This window comes from Onychomys torridus, chromosome 23 (genome assembly GCF_903995425.1).
Source record: "Onychomys torridus chromosome 23, mOncTor1.1, whole genome shotgun sequence".
Taxonomy (NCBI): Eukaryota; Metazoa; Chordata; class Mammalia; order Rodentia; family Cricetidae; genus Onychomys; species Onychomys torridus.
This window is the reverse complement of record NC_050465.1, coordinates 20,777,408-20,804,174: the sequence shown is the minus strand read 5'-3', so window position 1 is coordinate 20,804,174 and position 26,767 is coordinate 20,777,408. Positions and strand designations below refer to the sequence as shown.

The window sequence follows — 26,767 nt, the reverse complement described above, 5'->3', positions numbered from 1 at the left end:
GCTTGAGCAGCTTGTTGTGGGTGCTGGAACCGAACCCAAGCTCACCTCCTCCTTTGAAAGCAGCAAGTGCTCTTAACTTCTGAGCTCTTTCTCCAGCCCCAGATTTACTGAGATTTTCATTCTCAATATATCTATCTGTTCGTTTTTTTTTCCCTTAAAAAGCTCAGTTTCCATGTTGAGTTTCAGCTGTCATTGATTTTCTCATCAAAACAGCCAAGTTTCTTCTCCAGATCCTGCACTGATTTTCTTACTTCATTCATTTACTGACTTGATCCTCTTTGAGTCATTGATAATATTTCCGATTTTTGAATTCTTTGTCTAGCCTTTCAATCATTTTAGTTTCTTTGGATTTAGTCATTGAAGAATCATGCTCTTTGGAGGAGCCATATTGTCTTGATTTTGTGTGTGTTTCTATGCAGTGATTTGCATGTCTTCTGGTGTGACTCTCTCAGTTTTGTTTGGAGATCTCTTGACAGCATGATTCCCATTACAGATCAGAGAGTAGAAATCACTGTACCTGGGCTGGGGAGTTAGCTCAGTGGTAGAGCGCTTGCCTAGCAAGTGCAAGGCCCTGGGTTCGATCCTCAGCTCCAAAAAAAAAAAAAAAAAAGAAAAGAAAAGAAAAGAAATCAATGTACCTGCCGGGCTGTGGTGGCACAAGCGTTTAATCCCAGCACTCAGGAGGCAGAGCTAGGCAGATCTCTGTGAGTTCAAGGCCAGCCTGGTCTACAGAGTGAGATCCAGGACAGGCACCAAAACTACACAGAGAAACCCCCACACACACAAAAAAAAGAAAGAAAGAAAGAAAGAAATCACTGTACTGACTACAAAAGCAACACACAGACACCGTAATATACTCTGATTAGTGCTAATTGCCATACTCTAATGACACAGCCAATGGCAACAATAATATAGAGAAACTATGAAGTTAAATATTATATAGGACAAATTAATAATAGTAATTGGTGTAAAGAATGTGGCAGGTAAAGTATAAAAGAAAAAAAACAAGATTAAATGAAAGAACTACAAAGAATGGAGGAAAATGTTGTAAAGGACAAAAAGAACAGGTGGTAAAAAGAAATCTGGTTGTGCAATAAAGCAAAAAAGAAAAAAATGTAAGAGACTAGAAAATTAAAACAAAGTCAAACTATTACTAAAATATAGTAAAAGAGGAGATGGGAAATACAAAGGGAAAAAATAAGGAACAAAAACAAAGTAAGTATCAGAAAAATAAATTTCCTAGCAGTATCATGTCGTCCCCCCGACCCCACCCCCTTAGTAGTGTAGTCTGACAGATGGGCAGGGCTGCCTGTCAACTTTGGAGTCTCTCTTCTTTCCTAACACACACACACACACACACACACACACACACACACACACACACCACACACACACACACACACACACACCACACACCACACATACACACACACACACACATACACCACACACACACCACACCACACACACACACACACCATACACACACACACCACACACACACACACACACACACACCACACACACACACACACACACACACACACACACACACCACACATACACACACCATACACACACACATAGCATTCATAGCCTTGATCCTGTAAATAATGAATAGTGTTTGATCCAAATTATTAAAATAAGTGTATTAGGGGAGATAAAAATGTTTGCATGTACATGCCATGAGTATGATGAGATGGAGGGGTTGGATGAAGGAAGGGAAGCTTCCTACATATTTCATGTGACTAAATCAATTGGTGGATAAAGTGTCAGTAACTGGCCCCTCCAGCCCCCACCCCCACCTTCCCCCCAGCCCCTCCCCTCCATCCCCATGTCCTCCAGGATCAAGACACCCCTGGGGATTCATTTAAACCTGGTGGATTCAGTACAGGAGGGGGGCAGGACAGGGGAACCCATGGCTGATATATAAAATTAAAACACATAATAATAATAATAATAATAATAATAATAATAATAATAAAAGTAGAGGCAAAACTATCTGGAGGGATGAATGGGAATAAGAGGAGGGTGGAGAAAATGGAGGGTGCATTGAAGGTCAAAATACATGATATATTTGCATGGAAATGTCTTTATAAAACCCATTGCTGTGTAAAAGAAATATCTGTCCCCAATTTTTATATTAAAAAATGAAAGAACCCCTTGACATCTCGCAAAGACTATTTGGTTACCATGCATGAGACAAGAAGAGTGAGGAAGGTGAAGCTTTGTGTGCTCTTATGTATAGGTGCTTCCTGCTACTGAGTTGTGTTGATTGTCAGTAGTCTGTCCCTACTATTCACAGAATTCAAGTTAATGCCTAAATGGGCATACAAAGATGACGTAAGCTGAAAAGCACCAACGTGTGCATTTATCTTTGAAAATTCACGGAAATGAATGTATATATATTTCATGTCCTTGGGGTCGGATTTCCCGCACCGACACCTTCACGGCTAGCTCTACTGTGTTGCACATGGAGCCACTCTCCCAAGTGTTGCAGCTGGTAGGGGACAGGGCCAGCTCTCCTGGTCATATATATATATATACACACACACATATATGTATATATATAAAATTGTACATACTTCCATGATATGAAGATTTTATGTATATGTTATATGTATACTGTATGAGTATATGTATGTATATATACTCACTGTATGTGAGTTAGTATTTATAAATTTTTATATACATGCATGAAATTAGAATAACTGAAAAAAAAAGTGTCAGTAACTGGGAGGGAGCTGAAGTTTGATCTTAAAGTGCTCGTACATTAGTCACAGATCTTGGATGCTGATGGAGGTTATGAGACTTCTGGATGAGGACTACCTACTTTTTCCTTGTGGAGCAGGGGTCGCCTAAGACCATCGGGAAAACACAGATCTTTACATTAGACTCATGACAGTAGCAAAATTACAGTTATGAAGCAGCAACAGAAATAGTTTTAGGGATGGGGTCCCCACAACATGAGGAACTGTACTAAAGGGTCGCAGTGTCAGAAAGGTTGAGAACCACTGGTGTAGAGCAGCAAGCCCTATGAGCTTAGTGTTCTCCTTGACTCTCTTCATCCTCAAGTTCCACGGTTGTGATGCCTGTCAGTTCAGACGATGTTGCACGGGCAGGTTTGCATCGTAGCTGAAGAACGTTTTGCAAACCCTCGTCTCTGCGCTGGACCTCAGAGGTGTGATGTTTGCCTAGTGAGTGTAAGGCCCTAGCTTCCATCTCTAGCACTGAAAAAGTAACACCACCAACCTTTTTATAACGGGCTGCAAACAAACCCACCTAACCTATGTCCTAAAACACACTGTATTTGTTTGACATTCAACTAGGTTCTCGCCCTGAATTCTCATCTGTTTAGTTTTTTCCCTGGGAGGAGTCAAAATGGTTCCTACATTTGCAGACTGCAAATACTTACTTCATTGTACCAGAAAAGAGAGAAAGCTTCAGTCTAGTTAAAGCCTCAGTCTGTCTTTGTGAGTTCGTTGGTTCTGGTTGATCATGGTGCCTATTACTAAAACAGATACTGGAGGAAATGGTTATGTGGGGCCACTTAAGTGGGAGGAAAAATGCTGAGACACAGCCAATAAATATGCTCTATATTTGGACCTCCATTAACACACATAAACGGTGTGTATGGATTATTCATTCGTTGGCTCACCCACGTTGGCTCACATAAATACAGCACCTACGGATCTGCACGAACTACGGCTTGGAAGGGCGTCAGTCTTCGCGGACAGCTCTTGCTTTTCTGTGTCCTTCATCTCTCTGCTTTCAGCCTTTCACTTCCACGATGAATGACGACAGGCCACGTGATCTTACAGTAACTATGACCACTCAGTAAAATCGCCTCTTCCGCGCCCCACTCCTCTGCATTCCTGTATCACCTTCAAGAGAGGGCTCCACAAAGCCCTGCCCCAGGTCAGGGCCTATCCCCTGGCCCAATCAGCACTGCCGGCGGGAAGGAATATTTTAATTAGCATACTTTCACAAGGCCATCTCTTCACGGAGGCTATTTCACGGCTACAGGGGCTCTTGGAAGGTTCTTCTGGAACCTCAGTGTTCCACTGAGGGGGCCCGCTTTGCACAAGGGAGAGAGAAGAGATGGCTTGGGAGTATAGTACACGAAGGACCACAGTGATCAACTTTAATAGGTAATGAAGTTCTAGAATGTGGCTCTTGGGAACGGAAGTGATCGTCAAGAACCATCCACTAGAAATCCTATTTCCATTCTTTCTGCCAATATCATAAAACCAGAAGATTTCAAAAGACTGCTGCTTTTCACGGTTCGGTGTGCACCAGCGAATACTCTTCCCAGCCTTCGTGAGGGTCTTCTGGAGGGCATTCAGCTGATCTGTTTGCGAGCCGAACAAGATGCTGTGCGGCTTTAACTCAGGCGTTGATTGCTAAGTGCTGAGGGTGGGAGACAGCGGTACCGCCGCAGCCAACCACACATACTTCAGGGATCCTGCGGACTGCCCCGCACAGGCCCCACAGGCTTCCTTTCCCCAATCCCTCCGAGGGAATTCTCCAAACGAAGATCCCCACCCAGAGAAGGCCAGCAAGGTGCTCCGCCCAGAGGCGGGGTGGGCCGGCAGCCCAGGCTGGTTGAACTGGTTGGAACGACCAAAGTACGCAGACGCGGAAAAAAAAAAAAAAAATTGTCATTTTAGGTAGCTGAGGACACCAGGCTAGAGGGTGAGGAGGAAAGCGCTTTCTTTCCTGCAGAGCACAGCAGGGCTTCCAAACTGTGTTTTCGCTCGGATTCGTTTCGGTAGGTGTAGGTTCCACTTGGTCCCCAGGACAATGCGCAGGCGCCTGCAGAGCCTTAGCATTTGGCACGTCCTCTCGCGGGTTCCCTGTCTCCCCCAGCGAGTCCCAGCCCCGGGAGGCGTGGTGCTTTCTGGGTGTTGTAGTTTTTGTCCGTGGCACGGGCCTCAGGCAGCGGGGTGTCGGGGTTACTAGAACTACAACTCCCGGCGTGCCCCGCGCGAGAGCACGGGGCGTTAGCCCAGGGCGGTCTTAGCCGTCAGAGTCAAGAATCCGAGGACCCGGGAAGCCGGCTGCGGCGGGAGGAGGGAGTGCGCGTGCGCGCTGGGCCGGTCCGTCCTGTTCTGTCCCAATCATTGTAAACAGGCGGAGGCTGGGCGGGGTGGGAATGGGGCTCCCGCGGCCGGCCAGGGGGGCAGCGCAGGAGGCGGCGGTCGTGGCGGCTGCGTGAGTGCGAGGAGGCGGCGGCTGCAGCGGAGCCGACGGTCGCCGGGCTGCAGGCACCGGTCAGTGGCGGGGAGCGGTCGCTCGCGGGGGTCGCAGCGCTGCGGCGCGGTGCCGGTGCGTGCGAGCCGTCTCCGCGCCGGGCCTGGCGCCCGCGCCTGTCAGGCAGCACGCTGGGCTTGGGATCCTGGGCTCGGAATTGGAGTTGGGGGTGGGGGGCGTGGCCGCCGCCCCTTATGTTCTCCGGGCAGGCTTCACCCTCCCCCCGCAAGCTTGCTCTTTGGGGGTGGGTCACGCTGCCTGCCCGACAGGCCTCCCTGGGTGCTCCCGGGTGTGTCCTGGGCTGCTCTTGGAGCCAGGGGCGAGCTGGGAACCCTGCGGTTTCTCGGAGCTTCCTGGCCGCGGGGCATCTCTGCCGGCCACACCTGACCGGAGCTGCGCCGGGGGACTGGCCTTCTTCAGCCTTCCGGTTTGTGAGTCGCACCTGGCATGCCCACCTGTCCCCGTGCTTGCGGGGTGGAGTCGGGGAGCAGCTCCTGCTGTTGCCCGCCCGGGGCTGGTGTTGGGCAGGGGGCGCTCCTGGTTGCAGAGGTCCTTGCTTCAGTTTCAGTGGCCATGGACGGCCAGATCTGGAGTTGAGAACTCCATGCTCAACGCATTTTCAAGTGCTTTTGGGCCACGGCGTTCTTGATCGAGGCCAGCTTTCTTTTTCGTCTTTTAAATATGTGATTGGGAAGCAGGTTTGACAAAATTTTCTACTTCCCAGTCTTCTGAAGTAGTGCTGGTTCAAGTTTGGAGAGTATTTGGAGCGTTCTTCCAGAGAGAGCAGCATGCCTACCCTAAGGTTTAGTATGGTTCTTGAAGATCACTGACGTTTCCGTGGGTCTGTGCTCAGACAGAAGTGCTGCCATGTGGGCATTGAGCTGCTGCACTGCCCAGCCTCAGTGGTTTTCATGTGTGTGTGTGTGTGGCGGGGGCTAACGCTGTGGTGCTTTGGGTAGCCTTCCATCATACTTGGAAGTTATTCACAAAATATTGAAGTGATGATAAGGAATAGGCCCACATTTGGCTTGGTGTTCAGGTTGCCAGCACGTGTAAAGAAAGGAACAAGACCGTAAATGAAAAAGGTCACATCACTCACTTTCTCTAATAGGAATTACCTTGGTAATGTCAAGATCCTGAGTATCTTTCCCGAAATGAGTAATTGCCCTTGGCGGTGTTGGTTTTAATAGGGATCGGGAGTCAGTACCGTGATTCCTTCCCACTTTTCAGAGTGTCTCAGCGATCCAGGAGAGATAGATTGGTTTAATAGTAACTACTGTTAAATAATTTTTTAAACAAAGTATCTAGACACCGGTAAGGTAACTGAATTTGCTGTCTTTAAAAAAAGTAGCTTCACATAGTAAATTTTACAGAGACCATTTTTTTTTTTCATAATTTAGAAAGAAGTGGTATTTTAAAAAGTGTGCACTGGGACCAGAGGTCGGTTCCCAGTACCCACATCAGGCCATTCCCAACTGCCTGTAAGTCCAGTTCTCAGGGAAATTCAACAACTCCGGTTTCCACGGGTAATTGTACACCTCCCCTAGGACTAAAAGTAATAAAAATTTAAAGCAAATGTTAACTTTATTTTGTACAGTTAATTTGCACAGTCGATTGCTTGGCAAGAAGAGATTAGTCCAGAACATTGTCCCAAAGTGTGTTCTGTTGTTTTTTCTTTATTGGGGAGAGGTTCAAGATCTCACTGTGTAACTCTGGTTGTCCTAGAACTCACAGAAATCTTCCTGCTTCTGGCTTTGAAGTGCTGGGATTAAAGGCGTGGGCCAATATGTCTAGCTATTCTTTTCTTTCAAAAAGAAAATCCCTGATAGAATTTATGCTAGTATATGTAAGATAGAACATGGGGGTGGGGGGAGGGGGATGCAGATTATTTAGAATACAAGAATTACTGTGTTTAGGTTCTCTGCCAAGTGAAGAGAACTTGAAAATGGATGACTACCTGCTTTTGGATGGTCAAGTGTATCTCTTGAATTGTCAACAAGTAATACATAAGTATGTATAAAATACATTGTTTTGGGTTGGGGATTTAGCTCAGTGGTAGAGCGCTTGTCCAGCAAGCACAAGGCCCTGGGTTCGGTCCTCAGTTCCAGTAAAAAAACCAAACCAAACCATTGTTTTATATATATATATACACACACACACATATACATGCTAGGGAGTGAACCTAGGGTCTTACACACATTAGGAAAGCACTCAACCACTGTGTTGCAGCTGTCATCCCACAAACTGCAATATGTTTCTAAGATGGCTTTGTAGAAAGGAAGGGGCTCTGTGAATGTATACAAGAGATAATTCTCCATTTCTCAGGGGAGAAGCTATGGAAGAGGGCAGTAGTTAGAAAAGAGCCATGTGTAAACAATGATGAAAGCATGGGTTGAGAATGCCCAGGGGAAGATATCTAACATTGTAAGAGCAACTGGACAGCCATAGAAATGATGATCAGTTAGATAGGGGATAAGCAAAACCACATAAAACTAACTACAAGGTAGCATCTGCAAGGGGACCCCCCCCCACACCCCTACCTCAAGTATAGCTGGGTCTGGTGGTGGTGAGACATGGAACTGGGGAGATAGTCTGTATACCATCTGCAATTTCAGCTTTGTCCTGAAAGCAAATAGGAGTCATTGAAACAGAACCGAGAAGGGAAGGGGATGGGGTGGGAGAGACAGGCAGACTGGCCAACCTATGCCAGTCCAGCCAGTGTTTAATCTTGTTACGAATGTTATGTCCTTAGGGATCCAGCAAAATTAATGAGAAGAGGAACTTAAGGTTGAAGGGGTTGGAAAGAGACAAGTAGGAAGCATGAGCACTTTTTTGGAACATTTCAGACAGGTGAGTTGGTTCTGTAGCTGTAGCATCGGTCATGGATGAAGGAGCAGAAGAAGGCTGTATTGATGAACTTTCAAAAACTGTATACCATGCTAAGGATTTTAGTGCCCTCACTATAGGTAATAATACAATGTGTGGGTTTATACATAATGTTTTCATTTTAGAAAGATCTTTCTAGAATTGTAGAGTGTAATTTCAGAGTATGGAGGCCATATAAAATTGAGTAAAGGAAGGCTTTAGAAAGTCTTTGTTATTGTCAATAACTGAGGTAAGAAATAGGGTCTAAAACTACTAACACAGTCTCAGATTACCAAAAGCAGACAAACTTAGGAGAATACACTGAATAGGATTTAGCAAAGATTGGTATTGGAAATTGAGGGTGAAATAATTGGATACAATGACTTTGATTTCATCCTGGGTCCTTGAGAAAACAATGATAAGATATACCAGGACAGAGAATTCAGGAAGGGGAGTAAGTGTGAGGAGGATCTCAACGTTGGCTTCTGGCTTATTGAGTGGGTGTTATTTGTGTACCTCCAGGGAGAATCATCTGCTTCAGCGTTGTGTGTGTGGGGGAGGGGCGGGAGAAGTGAGTGGTCAGCATACTGTATCGTCTTTTTAGCGATTGAGTCTTTAGCGGTTGAGTCTTCTCCAGTCTCCTTGCAGTATATTGTAACTGGTAGCTGAAGCCTTTGTTTAGAGACCACCACACGGGAAGAGTTTGCCAACAGCAATCAGTTCTAAAAATAGGCCACCGAGACCATTTAAATCCAGACAGAGGAGGATGTGTTGGAAAGTGACATTCAAAAACATTTGATTGGCCAGGTGGTGGTGGTGCACACCTTTAATCCCAGCGTTTGGGAGGCAGAGGCAGGCAGATCTCTGTGAGTTCAAGGCCAACCTCGTCTATAGAGAAACCCTGTTTTGAAAAACCAAAAACAAAGAAAGTTTGATGATGTCGAGGCAAAGTTAAGAAATGTCATAGAAGCCAAAGGAGGATCTTTTTAAGTTTTTTGAGATAGGGTTTCATTCTGTAGTCCAGGCTGGCCTTGACCTCAGAGGGAGTATTCTTTGTGTCTCAGCTGTCTCAGTGCTGGGCTTAAAGGTGTGACTCACTGTGTCCATCTGAGAGGGTGGTTGTGAAGGCTATTATCTTCACAACGGACTCCAGAAGAGAACATAAGAGGAAAGCCCTGCCAGGTGTGGGGTCAGTACCTATAATCTCAGCGCCCAGGAGACTCTGCAGGAAGTTTGAGACAAGATAGCAAGACCTATCTCAAAATACAAAATGAAACATTAGCACCAACAAAAAGATGAAAGCTTTACTTGAAATTCTCTGAGCTCCGCAGTTGAGAGCTCTCTCACTGCTGTTCCAGAGCCCCGAGGTCAGTTCCCAGCACCCATACTGCGTGGTTCATAACTGCCTGTAACTGCAGCTCCAGAAGGAACCAACACCTCTGGCCTCCAGGGGCATCCAAACTAACTTACACCTTTTTTTTTTTTTCTTATTTTGAGACAGGGTCTTTCTATGTAGTCTTGACTGTCCTGGAACTCACTGTGTAGACCAAGCTGGTCTTGAACTCAAAGAGAATCCCCTGCCTCTGTCTCCTGAGTGCTGGGATTAGAGGTGTGTGCCACCATACCTGGGTACATAATTAAAAAACAATAAATGCAGTTGGGGATTTAGCTCAGTGGTAGAGCACTTGCAAGATCCTGGGTTCGATCCTCAGCTCAAAAAAAAAAAAGTCACATAAAAAATAATAAGGGGTTGGGGATTTAGCTCAGTGGTAGAGCGCTTGCCTAGCATGCGCAAGGCCCTGGGTTCGGTCCTCAGCTCCAGAAAAAGAAAAAGAAAAAAAAATAAATGCTCTGATACTCTGAGTAGTTGGTCAGAATAAGCATTATCAGAATCTTTTGAATTTGATAAATAGAAAGTCATTGAATTTGATAAAGATTCTTCGGAGTGTGTGGGTTAAATTTGTGGCAGTTTGGTAGGATAATTGAAGAAACTTCACTGAGTCAAGAGGTCAGAGAGTAAAGAAAGCACATTGACATGTCCTTCAGCACTGACTGGAGTGGGTAACAGAAGGTGGGAAAGGTCAAGGCAGGCATTTTCAACATGCTGAAGACCGGAACCTACTTTAGAAAATAATGCCTTTTCTGAAATCTGATTCCTGTGTAATAAAATAACCTTCCTGTGTGTGTATGTGTGCACTCGCCTATGGAGGCCGGAGGTTGAGTTTGGTTGCCTCCCTCAGTGGCTCTCCACCTTATGTTTTGAGGCAGGGACTCTCTGTGAACCTGGGGTTTGCTGATAGAGATGGCAAACTGCCGAGGTCCTCCTGCCTCCCCAGCACTGGGATTGTAGGTGCTTAGAGCTTGTGCCGTACCCAGCCTTAGTGGTTCTGGGGGACTGAGCTCAGGTTCAGTGTGTTTTAGTGTGACCATGGTAATACAATTAAGTTTTAGAACATTTTCATGACTGCCCCCCTCCTTCCTGCAAAGCCTGCCACCTGTCTACTTACCCGTGAACCTGCTTCTGTGCCTGTTGGGTCGGAAATGTAATGTCGGTGTACTCAGGTGATTGTCCATTACTGCCCTCATCTCTTACAAGGATCATCTGTATTGTCAGCACTTGAAATATTTCTGAGTACAGCCCCAGACAGACAGCTTGAGCATCCCAGTACCAGAGTCCGAACCTTTGGAGAAGGTCTGTCCATTGGGATATTTCTCTGTCAGTGTGTCAGCCGAATATGCTACCTGCCGGTTACTCATTTGTGGTTATGTTAGTTACCTTTCATTGGTGTGATAAAATACCATGACCAAAAGCAACTTCTGGGACGAAGAGTTTGACTTACACTTCCAGAGGGGTAAGACTTCATCATGGTAGAGAGGCAGCCAGTGACATGAGTGATGGTTGGAACAGGAGCTGAGAGATCACATTTCCATCTACATACAAGGAGCAAAGAGAGTGAACTGAAGTGGGGGTCAGGCCATAAACTCTCAACGCCCACCCCAGTGATGTACTTCTGACAAGGTGCTCTAACTGCCTCAGACAGCACCAACTGGGACAGGTGTTCAAATGCATGGGCCTGTGGGGACGTTTCTCACCCAAACTACCACAGTAGCCCTCTCAGTTACTGGCTCTACTGCAAGGTTCCTTTGCCTATGTTCCAGTAACCTTACATCATAGCTCACACTGCATCTCAGTGCCTCATCCCATCATCACATCAGACCCAGAGGGTGAGTAAAAGGCAGTGTTGTGAGAGGTCATATTTCACACCTTTGATACAGTGTCTTGTCATACCTGTTGCCTTTTGTTGTTAGTTACTCTTACTGATCTCATTGAACTTGTAGGTGTGCACAGTAAAAAAATACAGTAGATGTAGGCTTTGGAACTGTTTTTGTTCCAGAAACCCACTGGGGGAGGGGTCTTATTGTTTACACATACTTAATTCATGCTAAGTGTCTGTGAATGAAGTAATGATTTGCTCATAGGGGAGGTGGGGAGCAGGCATAACTTCAGTCTGGGAGCTGTTTGCCAGATGAACCAACTACATGATTTACTGTTGGAATTTTCTGTCCTAGCTGGGAGTAGGGTGAGAGGGGAAAGCTGCAAATTATATTTGGTTACCAGTGGCTGATGATCATACCTTTGAAATGAGACCTCCATAAAAGCCCTTCAACAGCTGGAGGGAGAGGGCTCAGCAATTTAAGAAAACATACTGCACTTGTAGAAGACCCTAGTTCAATTCCCAGTGCTGGTATCAGCTCACAACCTCCTGTATCTCTAGCTCTGAGGATCTGATGCCCTCTTCTGGAATCATTGGGCACTGCACTCATATGCACAAACCCCTTTCCCCCCAGAGATACACATAATTAAAATCTTAAAAAAAAAAACAAAAAAAAACAAGGTTGGGGATTTAGCTCAGTGGTAGAGTGCTTGCCTAGCAAGTGCAAGGCCCTGGGTTCGATCCTCAGCTCCAAACAAAAACAAAACAAACCCTCAAAAGTGGGGTTCGGAGAGATTCTGGGTTGGTGAATGCATCCTTGTACTAGAGGAGTTCTGCATTTGGGACCTTTCTGTCCTAACCTTGTAGGGACTTCATTTGGCTGCTTGTTTAATTTATGACATCTACTGCCACATACTGGTAAATGTGAGTTAAGTATTTTCCCAAGGTGTATAAAATATTCTTACAAAATACTAGACCTGGGCTGATGAGATTGGTCATCCAAGGGTGTCTCTGGCCAGGACTGATGACCGAACTTTGATTTCTGAAGCCCACAGGGTAGAAGGAGAGGATGAATTTGTTCTCTGACCTCTAGCATAACATAAGTGCACCTGAGGTGGAAGTTGGGAGAACATGGTTGGTTGTATAGCTGCTTAGTCAGGTACACAGGAGCTGGTATGGGGATTGTGATTGACATCCCAAGTGAACACTGTCTGTGTGACCGAGCTCTTAGAGTTATGGAGTCTGACACTAACTCTTAACAACACCGTCAGAATTAAATTGAGTTACAGAGCATCCAGCTTGTGTCTGGAGAATTGGAAAAAAATACATTTGATATTAGAAGTGCAGTCAGGAACCAGATCGCATAATAACTTACGCTAGGGTCTTAGGAAACTGCAAACCAGTTCCTCCAGGGGCTGCACCATTATTTTCAGCCCACGTCTCCAGTGTCTGTCATCATGGCCAACACTTGTATTTCCTTTCTTTCCATTGTGGACTTGAGTTACATTTTCCCTATGGCTAATGCTTTTGAATATCTTTTCTTCATGTCATTGTTGGTCATTTGTATATCTTTGGAGAAACAGCTGTTCAAATCTCTTGTCTACTGGGTTGTCTATCTCTTGTTGAATGGTAAGAGTTCTTTGTATATTTTTGATACAAGACCCTTATCAACTATATGATTTGCAAACACTCTGATTCTCTGGTTGTCTCCACTTTCTTGAGTCCTCTTGAGTCACAAATACTTTGGTTTGTAAGTAACCTGTGCTGTTACTTGTTATACTTTTGATGTAATACCTTTGAATATTTATTCTTCTAATAATTGTATTGTTTTAGTTCCTGTATCTGAGTTTGAGTCTTATAATTTACAGTGTGAGATAGGGGTCTCTTCATGGCATGTAGTAATTCAATTGGCCTTGTTCCCTTTTTTGTTCTAATTGGATAGTTATAACATCCTTATTGGAACCGTTTGACCACAGATGCATGGGCTTATGCCTAGACTGTCAGCTTGAGTCATCAGTCAGCCTGTCTACCCTTATATGGTAACCTGTACTTTTTTTAAAGACTTGGATATTTTTATTTTATGTGTGGGTGCTTTGCCTGCTTGTGTGTCTGTGCACCACATATGTGCTTGGTGCCCTTGGAGGCCAGAGAGGGTGTTGGATCCTCTGGAACTGGAGTTACAGATACGATGGTTATTGAGCTGTCATGAGGGTACTGGGAACTGAGCCTGGGTTCTCTGAAGAACAGCCAGTGTCTTCTAGTCCACATGCTGTTTTGATTATTCCAGCTTTATAGTACATTTTAAAAATCAGTTCTTTTTTAATAATGAGTTCTTCAACTTTGCTCTTTTTTTTTTTTTTTTTTGAGATTGAATTGAAAATTCTTCAATTTTTGGTTGTTGTTGCTACCATGGGCCCCTTGCAAATTCATGTGAAAGTGATATATCTGCAAAAAAAGGCCATGGCATTTTACAATGAAATTCTTTCTGGATAAACCCACATGGAGTTTGTTTTTTTTTTTTTTTAAATCTGTGTTTATTAACAGAGACTTCTTTTCATAAGCTGTTTATAATTTCCTCTAGCAATGCTAATTTATAGTTAGCATTGTACAAGCCTTTTACTTCCTTGGTTAAATTTATTCCTATTTACTCTTTTGTGTGTCATTGCAAATGAAATTGTTCCGTTTATTTTTTTGTGATGTTCATTGTTAAATGTCTGTACTTTACTAATGTATATGAATATACAACTTGTTTCTGTCTTCCTAAAATTTCAACTTCATTGCTCCATTCATTCGAGTTTTCTGTCAGGCCCTGCCCTTCTGCAAATCGAGGGGATTTTGCTGCTTCTTTTATTTATTTATAATTCTTGGTTATTCAGTCTTTTTCCTTTCCTAATTCCAGGCAAGAATTTCTAGTGCAGAGTTGAATGGCGTTGCAAGAGCGAACCTCCTGGTCTTGTCTGTGACCTTGGGAGGAGAACTTCAGCCTTTGATCATTAAGTATGATGTCAGCTCTGGGTGTTCAGTGGCATTCTTAGTTTGATGACTGCATGGCTTGATTTCTATGTAATTTTTATTTCTACATTCTCAGTGTTTTGTCTGTTACTGACAGCTAGTTTTATTTGATTGTGATTAGAAAACATACTTCACATGATTTCATTCTTTTATAGTTGATTGACACTTGCTTTGTGACCTGTCCTGGAGAATGTTTTGCATAATTTGTGGTAGACTATTGTTGGGCAGAATGTTCTGTTAGATGTCTGCGAGGGTGATAGGTTTTTGTTTTGTTTTTTTGTTTTTGTTTTTGTTTTTGTTTTTTAAAGACAGGGTTTCTCTGTAGCTTTGGAGCCTGTCCGGGACTAGCTCTCTAGACCAGGCTGGCCTCGAACTCACAGAGATCCACCTGCCACTGCCTCCTGAGTGATGAGTGCTGGGATTAAAGGTGTGCACCACCACCCAGCTCTTGGTATCTCTTTAAAAAAAAACTTTATTGGGAAGGGTTTGTCTGTGTTGTCCAGACTGACCTCAAGTTTGCGGTCCTCCGGTGTTAGCCTCCTGGGCGCTAGGATCCAGGAGTGTGTCACATGTCCAATGAGGAAGTTTTTCCTTTCAGTTCTGTATGTTACTCTGCATTCTGGTCTCCATGGGTTCTGATGTGGTCAGCTGTCATTGTTTGAGGAATTCCTGTCATTGATTTGACGACTATGCCTGTCCTTTAACTACTGAGGATGTGTCTTGATGTGGATCTCTGCAGGTTTATCCTGTTTGGAGTTGAGTGTGTTCATTAAGTTGGGAAGTTTGGGCCATTGTTTCTTAAATGTTCTTTCTGTTCCTTTTAGGAGTCTGTAACTTGTGTTTTGGCAAAAACTCATGATGCCCTTTCACATTTCACTTAGGCTCTGTTCCTTTTTTTTTTTTTTTTTTTTTTTAAAGACGGTTTCTCTGTGAAACACTCCGGGCTGTCCAGGAACTCACTCTGTAGCCCAGGCTGGCCTCTGCCTCCCGAGTGCTGGGATTACAGGCATGCGCCACCACCGCCGGGCTGGGCTGTCTTATTTTCATTCTTCTTTCTTTCTGATCAGGAGACTGCCCTGTCTCAGTTGATCCACACACTCACTGGTTCCTCAATCTGTGCCTAGATCAATTGTTGGGTCTAATGAACTTTTCTTTGTATTACTATCCTTCTCAGCTTCAGAATTTATGTAGATTAAAAACAGCAGGTTCTCTTACCTGCTGAGCCTTCTCTCCATCTCCAGTGCCTCGAACTCCAGAATTTCTATTTCATTAATTTAAAAACAATTTCTATCTTTTTATTGCTGTTATCTTTTTAGTGAGGCAGAGTCCTAATGTTTTCCATTAGGCTTTTGTTTTTAACTCTCTTTTTCTTTAAGTGACACACACAGTCTTTCTGTATAGTCTGTGTGTATAGACAGATCCCTCCCTCCTTTCTTCCTTCTCTCTCTCTCTCTCTCTCTCTTTTTTTTTTTTTTTTTTTTTTTGACACAGGGTCTTTCTGCATACCCTTGGCTGTCCTGGACCTCATGCTGTAGAACAGGCTGGACTTGAACTCACAGAGATCCACCTACCTCTGCCTCCCCAGTGCTGGGATTAAAGATGTGAGCCACCATGCCCTGCTCTTAGTGAGCTTTCTCATACAGTCCAGGACTACCACCAGCCTAGGGATAGTGCTGCCCACAGTGGACTGCTAGGCCCTCCATCAGTTAGTATTTAGAACAATCCCCCACAACCTGCCCACCGGAAAATCTGACCTAGGTATGCCCTCATTTGAGGCTTTCCTCTGAGGTGACTCTGGCTGTGTCAAGCTGACAAGGCTAACTAGAATAATATCCTTTACTCATTTTTCTGTTTAGTTGAAAGTTAATTTTCCAGATTGGGGAGATAGCTCAGTCAGTAGGGTGCTTGTTGTCTGAGTGAGAAGACTTGAGTTCAGTCTCCAGAACCCATAAAAAAGTTGGGTGTGGTAGTGTGTACATGTGAATCCTACTGCTGGGGAGCAGAGACAGGATCCCTGGAGTTTACTGGCTAGCCAGCCTGGCCTAATTGCTGAGCTCCAGACCCCAGTGAGAGACCTTACTTTAAAAAAAAAAAGGCTGACAGTACCTGAGGATGACACCTGAAGTTGACCAGTAGCCTCCGTGTACATATGTACACGTACGTACACACAAACACACACACACACACACACACACACACACACACACACACAGTTAATTTTTGCTGACATGTGACTGTAATCCCAGCACTTAAAAGTCTGAGGCAAAAAAAATTAGCTGGTGTCTTAGGTTTCTATTGCTGTGAAGAGACACCATGACCACGGCAACTTTGTAAAAGAAAACATTTCATTAGGGCTGGCTTACAGTTTCAGAGGTTTAGCCCATTGTTGTCATGGCAGGAAACATGGCGGTGTGCAGGCAGACATGGTACTGGAGAAGTAGCTAAGAATTCTACATTTGGATCTGCAGGCAGCAGGAAGAGACTTGGAGCCACTGAGCCTGGCCTGAGCTTCTGAAACCTCAAAGTTCACCCCCAGTGAACTTTGTTCATGGATAATGTTTCTTTCTTCCATTCTCTGCAGTGATGTCCCCAGTGGTCTTCCTCCAACAAAGCCACACCCACTCCAGCAAAGGCCACACCTCCTAATTGTGCTGCTCCCTGTGAGCCTATAGGGCCATTTTCTTTCATACTACCCCAGCTGGGCACAGAGGCATACATTGTGAGGCAGGAGCATCCAGGTGTTCAAAACAAACCTCAGCCACATAGCAAGTTCAAGGCCAGCCTGGGCTACATGAGACCTTGCCCCCCCCCCCACACCTTGTCTTAAAAAAAAAAAAAAAGCAATTTAAGACAGTGGTTCTCAACCTTTCTAATGCTTTAACCCTTTAATACAGTTCCTCACGTTGTGGTGACCCCCTACCATAAAATTATTTTGCTGCTACTTAATAACTGTAATATTGCTACTGTTGTGTAACTATCTGATATGCAGGCTATCTGAAATGTGACCCCAGTTGTGATATGTAGGTTGAGAATTGTTTCTTTAAGAGAAAAATCAGGGAATGAAAGAACAGTGACACCCTTTCCTTTTCAAACTTTTAGATGTGGGATCTGTATTTCCAGATATTGCTTTGTGTATAGATAAGAGCACAAAGGTTCTGGGACTTGTACCACTGCTGTGCTCAGGGAGCTGAGGTTTGAATTTAGACCATGGACTGACAAGATGGCTTAATGGATGAATGCTTGCTGCCAAGCCTTATGACCATACATACATAAAGCATGGCATGCACACACTTATATACATACACATATTAAATAAATAAACAAACAAACAAATAAATAAATAAATGTAATAAACCTACATCTTCCAGACTCAAAAGGCTCTTTGTTTACCAGCCTAACTTATCATTTTCCAATTTCTGTATAAATTGATATTGGTCTGAATGAGATGGAAATAATGTAATTTGTATTTTTAGTTTAAAGCTTTAGCATTGGTTGATTAATGTTTTTTTAGCACATATTAATTATACACAGTGGGTCTCTTTATGACATTTCCATACCATATATTATGTGTTTTGACCCCACGTGTACCAGTCACTCTAGTCTCCATCTCTCCTAGTGATCTTCTTCTTTTTTTTAAAGATTTATTTGTTTATTAAGTTTACAGTGTTCTGCCTGCATGTATTCCTGCAAGCCAGAAGAGGGCACCAGATGTTATTACAGATGGTTGTGAGCCACCATGTGGTTGCTGAGAATTGAACTCAGGACCTCTGGAAGAACAGTCAGTGCTCTTAACCTCTGAGCCATCTCTCCAGCCCCCTCTTCCTCTTTTCATCTATCCCTCTTTGTTTTCCATGTCTCTCAAGTGTGACTCAATGGTTTTCATTGGGGGTACTTACTGGAACCTGCGAGGAGGTCATTTACAGGAGCATGAGCAGGAGACCACTGGCGACATCACTGCAGAGAATGGAAGAAAGAAACATTATCCATCTGCCAGTTATAAGCTGCTGTTTTGGTTGGACCACAACTTTTGCCTTAAGCTCATCGTCAATAGTGGCCTCCCATACTCTGTGATGGGTGCCTTGGCCCCTCTATGTTTACACGTCTCACATTTGTGGATTCAGCCCACTGGGTATAAAACATTGTGTTAGTAGAACGTGAGCAGATGTTTCATGTCACTATTCCCCAAACAAAACATTATAATGGGGCTGGCGACACGGCTCAGCAGGTAGGAGTGTTTATTGCTCTTCCAGAAGGCCCTGGGTTCCATTACCATCACCTGCATCAGGCAGCTCACAAGTGCCTGTAATGCCAGCTCCGGGGCACCTGACACCCTCTCCTGGACTCTGAGGGCACTTGCACTCACATGTGCACAAACCTACAAACAGGCATACTCAGGAAGACATAAGTACAAGTAAAGTGAGTCTTTGAGAACAGAACAACTGTTTATGTGCATTAGGTACTGTGCGTCAGATTTACAGCAGCGCTCCCTAAACTGTGGGACTGGCTGTTGAGTTAGAGAACCTGCGCAGGGCCAGGCTCCCGAACGTGAGACACCCCAACGTTCACTCAGAATCAGCGGGTAAGGACCCCAAGTGTTTCTGGTAGCGCTTGCTTGCGTTGAATTGGACTTCACTGTAGCCTGCGTTCTGAACAACGGAGATGTGCACCTTGTACCTTGCTTGCTGTCACACCGTGCAGTGTTAGTGAGTGCCCCTTAAAACACCTCTGCTCAGATTTGGGACTACTGTGTGCTGTGAACCGCAGTGTTCTTTATTGTATATGCCCAGTTTCTGCTCTTAGACTTAAATGATTTCATTACTGGAAATGAAGACATTTAATGGTTTCCGACCATCATTTTTCAACATGTAAATATCAAAGCAGTACATCCTTGGATTTTATTGTTTCAGAATGTTTGATTTTAAAAATTGGGCCTGCAAAGCCAGCCTGGTCTACAAAGCGAGTTCCAGCAAAGCTACACAGAGAAACCCTGTCTTGAAAAAACAAAACAAAAAAACCCAAAACAAAACAATAACAACAAAACCAAACAAAAAGGTGCACGCCTTTAATCCCAGCACTTGGGAGGCAGAGGCAGGTGGATCTCTGTGAGTTTGAGGCCAGCCTGGGCTACAGAGTGAGCTCCAGGAAAGGTGCAAAACTACACGGAGAAACCCTGTCTTGAAAAACAACAACAACAACAACAAAAAAATGGGCCTGGTGAGATGGGTAAAAGTGACTACCATTCAAGACTTCAACCAGAGTTCTATCCATGGAACCTGTAGGTGGAGTTTTCCTGTCCTGACTACCTGCTCCCAAATAACCAACATGGAGACTTACATCAATTATAAATGCTCAGCCAATACCTCAGGCTTGTTACTAGCTAGCTCTTACAACTTAACTCATTTCTATTAATCTGAGGCTTGTGGCTTTTATACCTCTCTCCCATTTTGTGTGTCTGACTCCTCCATCCGGCTGGCGACTCCTCTGGCTCCGCCCTTCTTCCCATCATTCTCAGTTTGGCTTTCCCACCTAACTTTATCCTATTCAGCTATTGGCCAGTCAGCTTGTTTATTAAATCAGTCCTATCGACATATATTCACACAGTGTGCAGAAGGATTATTCCACAGCAAGAACCCACATTGGAAGAAGACAGCCAGTCCTCCAAGATGGTTCGCTGACCTCCACACACATGCTATGGGCATGGTGGCATGTGCCTGTACCCTGTGCTGGGGCAGGGAGGGCATGGTGGCTCAGGCCAGTGCTCTCATGCTGGGGCAACAGAGACAGGTGGACTGCTGGAGTTTACTGACTGGCCAGTTCAGGTTCAGTGATTGATTCTGTTTCAGAAACTAAGGTGGAGAGTGGCTGTCTTCTAACTGATATGCACATTTGTGCATTTGTACCTGCATGACACATACATGTACCCTCCACACACAGTTGCTGGAGTTACTGACTTGATTCTAGGACTAGAGAGATGGCTCAGTGGTTAAGAGCACCTGCTGCTCTTCCAGAGGTCCTGAGTTCAATTCCCAGCAACCACATGGTAGGTCACAACCACTTGTAATGAGATCTGGTGTCCTCTTCTGGCCTGCAGGGACACATGCTGGCAGAGTACTGTATACATAATAAATAAATAAATCTTAAAAAAACAAAAAACAAAAAACATACCTTTAAAAAAAGATTTGATTCTTTTTTTAAAATAATTTATTTAACTTTATTTTTATATGCATTGTTGTGAAGGTATCTGATCCCCTGGAACTGGAGTTACAGACAGTTGTGAGCTGCCATGTGGATGCTGGGAATTGAACCTGGGTCCTCTGGAAGAACAGCCAGCCCCAAGATTTGATTCTTTATGCAAAAATAAACAAGCGCTTCCATCTTGTTAGTGTGTAGAATTGCTTTTGTCTTTAATATTGTAGTAAAATTGCTTATACACACCAAAAAAGCTTGAAAATGATTTGTTGTGTGTGAGAGGGTTGGTGTCTCAGAGACAGCCTATGACAATCTGTGGGAGTCAGTTTTCTCCTTCCACTATATGGGTCAGGGTATCAGGTTTGTGGACAAGCACATTTACCCTTTTAAAAGGAATTCCTTGTAGCAGGAATCTTAAAGAGTCTTATTAATAAAATCAAACTCAGAGCCAGGTATTGGGGTGAATGCTAGAAGATTAGAGAAGTAGAACAAGCCACAACTACCTCACCGCGCCAATTCCTCAGCTGGTCTTGTATCCTCAGACTGGAAGCCTCTGAGTCCTTATCCAAATGGGTCTCAGCTGAACTGTGCTGCTCAAAGCCTAAAAGCTTAACCAGCCAAACGCTGCTAGTTCCTGGTCCTCACACCTTATATATCTTTCTCTTTCTGCTGTCACTCCCTGGGATTAAAGGCATGAGTCACCTTGCTTGGCTGTATCCTTGAACAAATGGATTTCTGCCTCTGGAATGCTAGGATTAAAGGTGTGTGCTACTACTGCCTATCCTCTATGTTTAATATTGTGGCTTTTCTGTCTCTGACCCCAGATAAGTTTATTAGGGTGCACAATATTTCGGGGAACACAATACCACCACAATTCCTTTATAATTATCAGTAATATACCTATATACCTGGAATTATATAAAAATTTGTTGAGGAGAAGGGAGTCATGAGTGGTGAAAATGTAAGAATCTGCTTTATATTACATGGGAAGATGTGCATATATTTATTATATGCCAATAATATATCACTTTATAGAAAGCACTTGGATACCCTCAGACTTGGATGTCTACAGGATCCTGTGACTATAACAGGATCTCAGCACCTTAGTAGCCACTTGAAAAAGTAATATACTTAAGTTAAAGAAAAAACATTTCATTTCATTCTTAATAGCTAAAATTTCTAGCGGCTCGTGTGTGTCTGGGGGACTACAGCTTTAATCTGTGAGGTCAGACTGTCTCATTTCCGGTCTGTGTTAATTTTTACAAGACTACTTATTTTTTGTTTTTGTCACACTGCCCCAGAAAATGAATATTTGCAGAGTCGTTAAGAGACATGTGGACAGCCTGTTGTTGCAAAGGAACTGCTTTTAGCTAGAGGTTTGTGCAGTACCCAACAGATACTGTGATCACTGTTTCCCTCCGACTTGAGATGCCCATAGCTGCCTCACATCTTTGCGGGTACCCTTGGGGGTACTTTGATGCACTATTGGGAAACCATTGGGGGATCTTTTTTTTTTTTTTAAATTTTTAGGGAGATAATTTTATCTAGTTCTATTCTAATCAGTAATGTGAATTTTATTTTTATTAAAGTGTGGTAGTCCTCTCCTCGTGAAGTCTGAATTTCAAGTTTACTTGAGAATATATGAGATCATGACATTGTATCAATAAGAGGTCTCCCCTAGAAGGGTATGATATTTCTTCAAAAATGCTTCACTGTGCTGGGCGGCAGTGCCACACGCCTTTATCCCAGCACTCGGAGACAGATCCAGGCAGATCCCTGTGAGTTAGAGGCCAGCCTGGGCTACAGAGTGAGTTCCAGGATGGGCACCAAAACTATACAGAGGAACCCTGTCTCAAAAAACAAAAACAAAGAAACAAAGAAAAGCTTCACTGTTTAGTTCCTGGTGATAATAATTATTACATTTTAAAAACATTATTATTACTATTTCCTTTTTGGTTTTTTACAGACAGGGTAGCCCTCTGTTGCCCTTGCTGGCTGTCTTGGAACTCACTCTGTAGACCAGGCTGGCCTCGAACTCAGATCCACCTGCCTCTACCTCCTGAGTGCTGGGATTAAAGGTGTGTGCCAGCACCATCTGGCCTATTTTTACTATTTTTAATTATGTGTGGGTGTGTTTGCATTAGTTATGTACACATGAGTGCAGGTCCCCAAGGAGGCTAGAGGCTTCAGATCCCTTGAGCTGGAGTAACAGGTGCGTGAGCCACCTGGGGCGGGTGCTGGGGACCAAATTGAGTTCTTCTGCTTATTACATATACATATATACGTGTACACACCCCCTTTTCTCCAAAGGAGGCCTTTTTGTCTTCTGTACCTAGCTAGTGATGGCACTCTGGTTTTGTTTGGAGGTGAGAGCCCAGTGCGGGTTTTTGGTCTTGGCAACAGTATGCAGTGCTGCATTTGCTCCCTTCTGCAGGCTGCAGTATGCAGTGCTGCATTTGCTCCTTTCTTCTGCAGGCTGCAGTGTGCAGTGCTGTGTTTGCTCCTTTCTTCTGCAGGCTGCAGTGTGCAGTGCTGTGTTTGCTCCCTTCTGCAGGCTGCAGTGTGCAGTGCTGCATTTGCTCCTTTCTCCTGCAGGCTGCAGTTTGCAGTGCTGCCTTTGCTCCTTTCTCCTGCAGGCTGCAGTTTGCAGTGCTGCCTTTGCTCCCTTCTGCAGGCGGTAGCTGCAGTTGTTGGGTGCTGTTGGTTTCTCTTGTTGAGTTTTCAACATGTAATATCCGACCCTCAGCATTTAAACTTCCACATAAGCCACAGGACACGTGTCCTTTAGATTGTAGCTTCTTGAGGTTAATTTTACACTGAGGACAGTTCTCTCTGCTCATTAGTCCTTTATTAGTTGCTGTTAATGAGGAAGAAAGTATACGTTGGTACCTGTTGTAACTTTAGACTGTCATGTTTGTTGGGATGATTTCTACCTGTGTGGCTTGCTTTAGGTGTGTTATTTTACTCTTCCTCAGGATGCTATGAAGCTGTGTGGGAAACTGTTGTGTAGCTCAGGAAATTTCTGTGAGTCACATGTGGGGACTCTAATTAAAAGTTTATTTGTTTGGATAAGCACCTGGGGGTAGAGAAAAGCTAAGTAAAAGATTAAGGCTAACGATTTAGAAGGAAAAAACTAAATGGGTAAAATGTCTGTTAAGTACCGCCTAAATGACGTTAACAGATTTGAGAGGATTAACTGTATAGCAGCTCAATTAGATACTAATTAGTCTGTAGGGATGTTCATAAGGAATTATTCCCCTGTAAATGTGTTGTCATATGCTTTACACATGTGATCATGGGAGACTCTTCACTGCTGCTCAGTCTGCAGGATTATTTCTGACCCACTTCAAGGTCAACAACGTGTTTATAGTCTAGAGCACGTTTCACCTGTTTTTAAAAGATTTATGATTTTTTTCTTCTGTGAAACATGGATTTTATTTGTTACGTTTTAAGTTGAATCCAAGTCAGTAGGAAGGATAGCTAGGAAGTGATGCGTACTTGTGCGGGAGCACCTGCAGCCGGCCTCAGACCAACCTCAGGCCAGCTGCAAAGCTGGAGACAGGCCCGAGTTGTGTCATGTCACCCACCCCCACCCCAGGTGATAGAAAACATTCCTGGTGGCCAGAGCGGTGCAGTGCGCCTGAATGGAATGGTTTCTGTAGACACTTGCTTTCCTGCAGCAGTTAGCACCTGGAGGAGGAGGAGGAGGAGGAGGAGGAGGAGGAGGAGGAGGAGGAGGAGGAGGAGGAAGAGAGTCTGGAGTCTGCTGGGAGGCTTGGGCCGTTTCCTCAGGCAGGCAGTCACCCAGTTCACCTTCACCTTTGCTGCTTTGTCTCCATCCCTTTGCACAGTAAGTCTCGGCTGTGAGTACAGCTTACGTGGAGTTACATGACTTCCAGCAAGGACAGCCTGGGACACCCTGCGGACCAGTACGTAGACTCAACAGTGCTTCTGCCTCGATCTTGAACCTCCCAGTTGTAGGATTTTTCTTTTAGCTATTTCTTCTGGATTTTTTCCATCTCAATATACTTACTTAAGTTGCTCTTTTTTTCTTTCATTTTTCTTCTTTTCTTTTTCTTTTTGTTGTTGTTGTTTAGACAAGGTCTTGCTATGTACATACCAAAGCCACTTTGATGCCCTCATCTCCCTGCAGGGCTAGGAGTTAGAGGTAGGTATGGACTCCCATGGTCATCTCTTAAACGGCTATTTCTTGAGATGCTGGTTTCAAAGATCCCCGGTGGACACTGCCGGGTGGAGATTCCTGTTTCTTTACCTTTGCTCCAGTTCGGCCCGTACTGCGGCAGATGCCCATGTTTGGTCAAGTCAGCAGTTGTCATGACTGGACAGCTGTTTTACCCAGGCAGGCAGTGGCTGCAGTTTGGTTCCTTTCTTGCCCTGGGGTGATGGTTGTGTCTCACTTCACTTACTTTTTTTGCTCTGTTCTTAACACGGTTACCTACAGTCCCAGCGGTTCTTTCACATGTCAGCACATGTATGCCAAGTCCCTAGTTCTCATGTGTCTGTGGAGTGGGTGGGCTTGGGCTTGTTTTCCCGCTGCCTTCCCTGCGGGCTCTCCAACTGGACTCGCCAGTCCTCTCCCGCTCAGTCTGCGGCCTGGGTTTTGTGGGCTTCTTGGGAAGCATGTGGAAGCAGGTTCTTGAGGCCCTGCTTGAAAACAGCTCCGTTTACCCGTATTCTGGGATTACTTTTGGAACTGACCGGAGGTTTTAAGATATTACTCTAATGTCCTTAAGCTGCAGTGCTGTTAGCAAGTTGGACATGTGTGTGTGTGTGTGTGTGTGTGTGTGTGTGTGTGTGTGTGTGTGTTTTAGCTGCTTCCACAGCCCCCCTGCCCACAGGAAACTTTGCTATCTTTTTCTTCAAACTCTCTGTGCTCAGAAGTTTCATGAAATGCTTTGTTGGGGTGCATGTGTGTGTGTGTGTGTGTGTTGTTAGAAACACTTCAATGGCTTTACCATTTAGACTGTCTTGTTCTGGGACAGTCTCCTTTCTTTATTTTAAAACCAAGAATGAATTATTTAACCCTGCTTATAAACTAGACATTCCTGAGAAGGGTGACCCAAGGCTTTGGCAGGTTGATTGGCAGGAATGAAGATCAACCTGTGCTCCAGGCCAGGGTGGGCCACAGAACAAGATCCAGAAAAGCAACAACCAGACCCCCACAAGAAGTGCCCCAGTGATTCTCTGAAACATTAGATTCAAATTAGTTAATGTTTAGTATACAAGGCCTTGGTAAACCAATATGTAGATCCCTGGTAGATAGGTTAGAGACTTCTAATTTATAGATTTATTTATTATATGTGTATACAGTGTTCTGTCTGTATATTTACCTGCATGCCAAAAGAGGGCATCAGATTTCATTTTAGATGGTTGTGAGCCATCACGTGGTTGCTGGGATTTGAACTCAGGACCTCTGGAAGAACAGTCAGTGCTTATAACCTCTGAGCCATTTCTCCAGCCCCATGGATTATTTTTAAGAACCATGAAAGCCAGGCAGTGGTGGCACACATCTGTAATCCCAGCACTCGGGAGGCAGAGGCAGGTGGATCTTTGTGAGTTCGAGGCCAGCCTGGTCTACAGAACTAGTCCGGGACAGGCTCCAAAGCTACAGAAAAACCCTGTCTTGAAAAACAAAACAAAACAAAAACAACAACAACAACAACAAAGAACCATGAAAATGAGAAAAAGTGAGCAGGAGAGATGGTTTAGTGGTAAAGAATATGTGCTGCACCTGTAGAGGACCTGAACTTGGTTCCCAACTCTGGTTCCCAACTCCTGTGTCAGGGGCCTCATAAGTGCCTGTAAGTAACTCTAGCTCTAGGGGGTCTGATGCTTCTGACTCTCTCTCTCTCTCTCTCTCTCTCTCTCTCTCTCTCTCTCTCTCTTTCTCTCTCTCTCTCTCTTTCCCTCCCTCCCTCCCTCCCTCTCCCTCTCCCCTCCCCCCTTCCCTTCTTCCACCCCCCACCCCACCCCCGCTTCCCCTCTCCCCTCTCTCTCACTCTCACAAACACACCTAATCATTCATTTAGAAAAGGAAACCTTTAAAGAGAAAAGTTGCCAGGTGGTGGTGGCACACGCCTTTAGTCCCAGCACTCAGGAGGCAGAGGCAGGCCTTTGTGAGTTCAAGGCCAACCTGGTCTATAGAGAGAGATCCAGGAAAGGCACAAAGCTACACAGAGATACTCTGTCTCCAAAAACCAAATAGATAAATA

At 44.4% G+C, this 26,767-nt stretch overlaps 1 protein-coding gene across 1 annotated transcript in view; it reads left to right on the top strand.

Annotated features, from left to right (window-relative positions):
• Nucleotides 1–5,091: 5,091 nt before the first annotated feature.
• Nucleotides 5,092–26,767, top strand: part of Ralbp1 (ralA binding protein 1) — a 45,776-nt gene continuing 24,100 nt past the window's right edge. The window contains exon 1 of the mRNA XM_036173447.1: nucleotides 5,092–5,273. The gene's annotated coding sequence lies outside the window, so the exon portion shown is untranslated. The remainder of the gene's footprint in view (nucleotides 5,274–26,767) is intronic.